The sequence below is a fragment of the Salvelinus alpinus genome, chromosome 16, assembly GCF_045679555.1.
Source record: "Salvelinus alpinus chromosome 16, SLU_Salpinus.1, whole genome shotgun sequence".
Taxonomy (NCBI): domain Eukaryota; kingdom Metazoa; phylum Chordata; class Actinopteri; order Salmoniformes; family Salmonidae; genus Salvelinus; species Salvelinus alpinus.
In genome coordinates, this window is record NC_092101.1 from 5,068,551 (window position 1) to 5,075,999 (window position 7,449).

At 43.2% G+C, this 7,449-nt stretch overlaps 1 long non-coding RNA gene across 1 annotated transcript in view; it reads right to left on the bottom strand.

Annotated features, from left to right (window-relative positions):
* The window catches only part of LOC139540676 (uncharacterized), a 43,476-nt gene extending 37,127 nt beyond the window's left edge, over window positions 1-6,349 (bottom strand). Inside the window, exon 1 of the long non-coding RNA XR_011668252.1 lies at window positions 6,184-6,349. This is a non-coding gene — a long non-coding RNA (uncharacterized lncRNA). The remainder of the gene's footprint in view (window positions 1-6,183) is intronic.
* Between the last annotated feature and the right edge of the window lie 1,100 nt (window positions 6,350-7,449).

Sequence of the window (7,449 nt, forward strand, 5' to 3'; positions counted from 1 at the left end):
CATAAAGCAGCATGGAACGGCCCGAAACGGCTCCATCGTCCCATTATACGATTTGCAATTAAGAGAGTTAGGCAGCTAAGGCGAGATGCCGAGACAAACGTTTCTAATCACGAGTCTGGCGAAGTCCCACTGAGAATCCCGACTTCATTACACGCAATGGCTCTTCTCAATGCTTGATAGAAGACACAACCGTTTTATTACATTGCCACTGTAACACGTGCAAACAGTGAGGGTTTGAGGAAGGGAGGGGTGAAAGTGAAAAAGTGTTAGATTTCAGGTGATAAAATTATGTCTAAGCGGTACACTGTGTGGAATGTCTTCCCCCATGGGTGTGATGTGGAATGTATTACCCATTTTGGGCTGTAAATCAGCAGGTGTGGAACTCACCCGGGCACCTCTTCCTTGAATTTTCTCATGTCTTCACCAATCCATACTTTTCCCAACTTCCTCTTCGCCTCTCCACCTTTCCTTTCTTCTGTGGTGTGGCAGTGTTTTCCTTCACAAACTCTGCTGTGTCTCTTTTGACAAGGCGTGAAAAGTTGAACATGGGTCTAGTGTAGGTATCGCCCAGCACTACGGGAAATGTGACACAATGTGACAAAAATCATCTCTCTTTTCGCTGCAGGAGGTCAAAGTCATCTGTCAATGACTGTGTCGGAGAGGCCAAACGAAGAACAAATCCATGGTTCCTTTTCTGTCTTTCAAGGTTGAATTTGAACAACACTCAACTACAGTAACAGCCACACAACTTTAATCTTTGCCACTTAAGGTGATACACGCTGCATTTGGAGAAAAGTAACTTTAGCAGATGGGGTTATAGACCGGAGACGTTTGTAGAAATTACACTTGTTTGAAAAGAGAGGAAGTCGAGTGGCCATGATCAGCATTTACCTGGAAAGCGTTCAGTTAAGAATTAACCGGCATTTAAATCATGTACCTCGGTAGCTGTTCTGCTTTGATAGAGCCACCCAACAGGACAAATACCACTTTCATATAAAATTGTGCAAATCATTTTCTTTCATCTCAGATCGTGGTGGCACTGTTGCATTTTCTTACCCCCCTCTCTTCACAGCACAGGGAGCTAATCTGAGACAAACACTCGTGCCAACTGAAACGGTGTCAAGTTCAAAACAGGGCGATTTTTTTTTTAGCAAGTAAAAGAGGAGAGCGAGGGAACAGGGCCCTCATAGGGAGGGTGGGATATCGAACCCCACGCATCCTCTCGATGCACACAGTGGGGCTTTTTTCTGTAGGCCTATCACCATTGATTACCCCACCTTCACTCCCCGATCCTTCCATCTACCCCTCCATCCATCCGCCTGTATCAAGACTCGTTCAGGTCTGCCACGTCTAAAACAGAGCACAGTAGGGCCCCCGAACCCCAACACGTGTTGGGTTGCCCATCTCGCAGATCCAATCTTCTAATACTGCCGGTCGGAAGGATATCCGTCTGATAGTGCTGCCCGAGGCCACGGAGGACCTTTCTGCAAGGCCCCGGCTGCGTTATCTGATTCCAGCAGACGGGGATAAATACTGGCCATGCCAATAGCCCACCCTCTTTGATTCTTAAAGCACACCCCTCTGCTCTGCGCTCCCCTTATTGATCGCCGGCAGGCTTCACTTTGTCTATCCTCGCACTAGGAACACGGGGAATGATCTATTTGTAACGTGAGCTCCAAGATGAGGGTCGACACATAAGTGGACTGGACACTAATTCTTATTTTTCTCTCTCTGTGGTGAATTTCTTTGATGCATTGGTTCTGTTGAGTTTCAGATAGCCCAAGGGTAAGCAGACCCCTCCGTTTGGAAAGGTTTTGGCGTAATCCACACTTAAGTGGTGCCTTCACAAAGAACAATGGCACATGCCATTGACTTGCAATTTAAATCCCAGCAACGATGGGTTTGACGGTTCAAAATGACCTACGGTAGATCAACGCCTAGCGAGCGACAACTGCAAGACGGTTGATTTCAAAAGTTCATTTATCGAAAACATTTCACCTTAACGAAGCCAAAAGTCTGATTGATCTACATGATCAACTCCCTCCCTGTCAACTCCCGGAATTCGATGAAATAGTGCAGAGGATCTGTCTAGCCCCTCCATCCAGATGTAAGTAGAATGTATGTAAATTGAATCATTAACCTTACAGCACAACCACTTGGCGGTGCACTGTAGATGGTTCAGTCCATCAGGGCTTTAGTGTTCTATGATAAAGCACATTAATAGCATCAGGAAGCCTTCAATATGGCCCAGGGCTGATTTGCCCTGGCATTACCAAACAGTGTAATAATTATACATGACAAGCCTTTTATTTTATGCTCGTGATTATTACACCATGTCATACCATCTGAGTTTTGCTTCCCCCCTCTCTGCTTTGAATCTTTACCCCAAGACAAAACAACGGCACAAAGGGGAGAAAAGCAATGTGAAAAGGATCCGTGTTTTCACACAGCGTTTCCCCCAGGTTCTCCAGTCTGTGTGAAGACTAAATGGTGTGTGTGAGCTCCGGCGGAGAGGGCTTGCACCTGGAGCAGGGAGGAGCATGCAAGAGGTCAGGGGGCTAAAAAAGGACTTGCTCACTCTCCTGAGAAGGCCAGAAAACCCCTGTGGCGGCATTGCATACATGGGCTTTTTTTTCTCTCGCTTGATCCCCCCTTCCTTCTTCTTTTCTCCTTTGGAGAAGCGCAGTAATCCATAACGCACTCAACAACCGGCAGCTCAATTATCCTCCCCTTCGCACATTTTCTCCCCCTGGATGGAAATTCTAAAACAATTAACCTCTTCATGGCCGCAGAGTTTTCCCAGGAAATAACACATTGGTAACTGAACGAATCCTACATTTACATTCCTGACCGTGACTTCAGTCCACATAAATCTTGCTACAAAAAATCCTAAACTGTTGCTCTGTGATTGTCCAATGACATTTGCAGCATGTGTTTTATATTATCGTGCAATTAAGATAGCAATTTATTTCAGTACAGATTTATGGACTATTGATAGACATAAAAAACGTTTCATATAATTCCGAAATAACTATAGGCAAAAATATTAATGTAACATTTTACAACTTAACCCTAATGCAATTTTGTGTTAAGACGAATGCTAAATGAAAAAGGTGAGGCAAATAAATCCAGTGCAACATACATTTGTAAAAAAAAAAAAAATTAAAATCACTACTCATTGCCATTTTGCTAAATTCAACCGAGGTAATTCAAATAAACTGATCATCTAATACAGCAAATCAATGTTTTGTCCTCGACAGTAAGCGCAAACAGAACGATAGCTCAATAGCTTACCTACCACACATGGTACATTGCCTACTGGTTGCACCAAAACTATCTAGTCTGTGAGTATAATATGACTATACGCCATGTAGCATCCCCCTCTTTAGCCTTCAATAAATGCTTTTCTCTCTCCTTCTTTTTAGAGGGCCTCCTATTCATCTCCAGGTAGAATGCTTCAAAGTGCAGGAGGGAAAAAACAGCTTGTGGCTTCCATTCAGTATTTTATGGCCACATTCAAAGGATGATTACATCTCAAATTGCACCCTATTCCCTATATAGTGCACTGCTTTTGACCAGGGCCCATAGGAATCTGGTCAAAAGTAGTGCAATATATGGGGGCTAGGGTGTCATTTGGGAAGCATCCAAGGAAAGATCTAGGTGTGTCCTTAAATATCATGATACTCAAAGTAGGCTCTGAAATAACTAACAAGTTGTTTTCATCAAGAGCTGCCTTCACATTTTACATGCATCAGACATGTTCATTAATTTGACAATTTGATGAACACACATCAACATAATTCACATGTAAATTATACATCAGCTAAATGTTTGAATATGGAACTTGGTTGTATTATGAATAAATCATATAAAGTGTCAATTTGATCAATGTAAGGGGCTCCCAAGTGGCGCAGCAGTCTAAGGCACTGCATCTCAGTGCTAGAGGCGTCACTACAGACCCTGGTTCGACTCCAGGCTGTATCACAACCGGCTGTGATTGGGAGTCCGTACAATTGGCGTACAATTGGCCCAGTGTCGTCCGTGTAAGGGTTTGGCCGGGGTAGGCCATCATTGTAAATAAGAATTTGTTCTTAAAATGCCTTGCCTAGTTACATAAAGGTTAAATAAAAAAAATTCTAAAGATTGTACCTCACATACCTCATTTTATAAGGAACAATTTGCAAACAGCTCAATAAAGGCATTGAGGAGACCCAAGAAGGAAGACTTGACCATGAGGGGAAAAAATATGTTATATTATAGATAAAGGCTTGTTATTATCACATTAAACCAGGATGAATTGAATTTGTAAGAAAATTCTGTATTTGAGGCTCGCTCCACAAAAGCTGCTTTCACCCAAAGACAATCTTTATTATTGAAGCGTTTTCATTAACTCGCTAGTCCTAATGAGACCTGGGTAAGTCAGCGTTTTTGTTCATGTCTCGCATTAGAAACCTGCACGCTCTAGCTTTCAGCCCAAGGTGATAGACATTCACTATAGCAGTATGTGGCGAAACGGGGTAGACAATCTTCAAAGGCCCGAACATTACCACCAATGTAGTGCTGAAACAGGGGCAGGTTCCGATTAAAACAACATGATCAATTCACCGAGGCAACCGCATGAGGCGGAAAGGTAAATAATGCCAGACTTTGGTGCTGTAGAATAAATAAAAGCGAATGTGCAGGCTAATAATCCAAGTCCAACAAAAAACTTCTGGCTTTCAAAATGAGCCATACCGTGTGTGAATAAGCACTCGCTCTGTTTGGACGAAAAACACTAGGTGCTATTTAACAATTTTTCAGAGCCTTGCTAAAATAGCATGGCAGAAAACACACACACACACAAACCTGCACGCACTCGACAGGAACAGTGTTGTCTTTCATGTTTCCTTCCTCCTGTGTGTGTGTGTGTGTGTGTGTGTGTGTGTGTGTGTGTGTGTGTGTGTGTGTGTGTGTGTGTGTGTGTGTGTGTGTGTGTGTGTGTGTGTGTGTGTGTGTGTGTGTGTGTGTGTCAGACTCCATATCTATACATAGCGGCAGCGGAACTGGCCCCATGCAAACATAGCATGCTGGCTCCTTGATTGTGGATGGAGGAAGGAGAGGCAGGCAGGCAGGTAGAAGCAGGGGGAGAATACAACAAAGCAACGGGCTGTGCTCCAAACTGACTGGAACTCTGTTGATCATTATGTCTAGCCTTCAGGTGTCTAGGGCGGCAGCCAGCGCCAGTTGGGGGAGGTTTAGATAACAGAGGAGTCAGACAAAGAAAAAAAAGAGCACACCACCGGAATCAAACAGGGAGAAAAAAAATGGGGGTAATAAAAAAAGACTTTCTGTGTTGGGTTGTTTTTTGTTTTTGCTCTCCCCCCCCATTTTCTTTTTTTTTTCTTCCAGAGAAATGGACAGAAAGATTTTTATAGGTCCTAATTAAAACCATGTGCAGCCTTTCAAAACGTCAATCAGCCGGGACCAGTTATTTTCTGATTGCCGCTTAAAATCAAGAAAAGCGGCCCTTTTAATGTGACGCAAAAAAAATGATTGTGGTAATCAATATAGGGTGGATAGAATGACATGACCTCATACAGTGTCTGTCAAATTAATTGGGAGGTGAGAGACTTTCTTGTAGGCTAGCCTATTGCTGACTTCAGTCGTATTTTCTTATAATTGAGACACGTTTTGCATGGAAATGAAATAAATGAGATGGGAGGATGGATGATCCACCCCCCCCCCCCCCCCATCCATGTTGCAGAGGTTTGCACCTCAAGTGTTCCAGCCCTCTTGTTGGGTTAACTGCCCTCACCCAGCCGTGTCTGCACACACTTAGGGTCAGCGAGTTTGCAGTGCCTTTATTTAGGCTGTATGTCATGCCCTGCACATCACATACGCTATATCCAATCAAAAACAGAATATTGGCTACCTTTTACCAACAGTTGATAACAAATCCAAGGGGAGGTAGACCTACGCCTATATGCGTGAAACTCACAAGTACAAGCCTCAATAATAACATTTGATAAAGACATTTTAACTCACAGCGTGCAAATACAGGACGTGTGATGCAAGGTGTGGAGAGAAAAAAAAGACCACCATTGATAAACGCGCATCTGATTAAAAAAAAAAATCCATCTGAATTAAGTAACAACAATATTTACGGTTCACTTTAGTATTTTAAGATGATGCATAGTCACCTACCGTTCACGGATTTCCGCGGTCAACAGTCAGAGAAAGTCCGCTCGAAAATACATCAGCATATATGTGGTCCAGGAACCTGAAAAACTTCATTTTACAAATTGTCTTAATTTCTAATAATTTGCTGGCTGTTGTTGACGTCCTACCCGGCCAGTTTCAGATCTTCAGTGATGCCACAATCCCGCGATTGTACACTGTGTGGAAAGGCATGAGAGAAAGCCATCATGTGAGCTATGAGGACTCGCGCTATTGGCTAGGCAAGCATAAATTGATAAGGCTGGTCTTTGTTCCATTGGACTAACACGAGAACTGAGAGGCGCCTCCTGCACGAGGTTGGTCTGTGTGCAAGAATGTGTGTGCATTGTGCAGTGGGTATCTGCTATCTGGTATCCTTGGGACATACATACTCCCATTGACTTTTAAATGGTTTAAAGGTAAGGGTTATGGTTAGTGTAAGGGTAGGAGTTAAGGCAAGGGTTTAGGGAAGAGACGTCCCCGAATAGCACTTAATGTGTGCAGTGTTCACAATTTCCAGCAGAGGAAAAGTAACACATTGCTGAAATAATGGAATGACAAATAGCAGTCCAATATTATGCTACTATTAATTTTGAGAAACAAGTCATCTCAGAGAAAGACAAAAGCACGATAGATTAAATAGGCCAACACAAATGTACACCTCAAATTGGCCAGTGTTACCTAGTAGAGATTTTGTTCAGTATAACAATTCTAGTGTTGATTCAGGAGTTAAATTAACTATGTAAAGGCACTTACAGACAGATAAGCTGCAAAGGTCTCATAGACTTAAATGGGAGTAGGGTGGCAGGCAGCAAAACGCGAACAGTTTTGCAAGTCCCGCAGTTCTGGGTGTTCGCTCCTGTGAGCAGCTTCAGCATTCAAAGCAGCAAAATATGAAATTAGCTGACAATAACCAGGACCGCTGGTCTCTACACACGGTAAACAGATTCTCTTGCTGTTCAGTTGCTGTTTACCGCAGCCCGTGCGTAAGCGCTTTAAGAGTGATATTAACACGCAGTGGTGTTAAAGAACCCCACTGTTGGTGTTAACAACCAGTGTTGAGCGTGAGAGTGATTGTCCGTTTTACTCTGTGGAGAGTAAAACATTCCCATCAAACCATGCCCATCATTAAAATATTTCCCAGCATGCTCTACTGCAGGTCGATTTTTGAAGGATTGTTTTTCATGTCTATTTTTTTTGGGGGGGGGTCGTTCAAAACTCTGACGCAGTTGTAAAGTCAGCACATGTCAGTGC